Raw genomic sequence first — 204 nt, forward strand, 5'->3', positions numbered from 1 at the left:
TGTAGGGGGAAGGGAAGAGCCTGCCGAAGGGAGACATGGCCAAGCCCTGGGGGGGGGAAGGAGAAGAGAGAAAAAGGAAAGGGTTACCAGGCTGTACACCCCCCGCCCCACACATATACACACACCGGGGGATGCTCCACGGCACCCCCATGCCCCCCCTCCTCTCCCCACGCACACGTCGGTGGGGGAGCTGACACCAGGCAA

General features: G+C 64.2%; 1 protein-coding gene across 1 annotated transcript in view; it reads right to left on the bottom strand.

Annotated features, from left to right (window-relative positions):
- TBX3 (T-box 3) overlaps positions 1-204 on the bottom strand; it is an 11294-nt gene that overhangs the window by 403 nt on the left and 10687 nt on the right.

This window comes from Charadrius vociferus, unplaced genomic scaffold (genome assembly GCF_000708025.1).
Source record: "Charadrius vociferus isolate BGI_N301 unplaced genomic scaffold, ASM70802v2 scaffold776, whole genome shotgun sequence".
NCBI classification, from domain to species: domain Eukaryota; kingdom Metazoa; phylum Chordata; class Aves; order Charadriiformes; family Charadriidae; genus Charadrius; species Charadrius vociferus.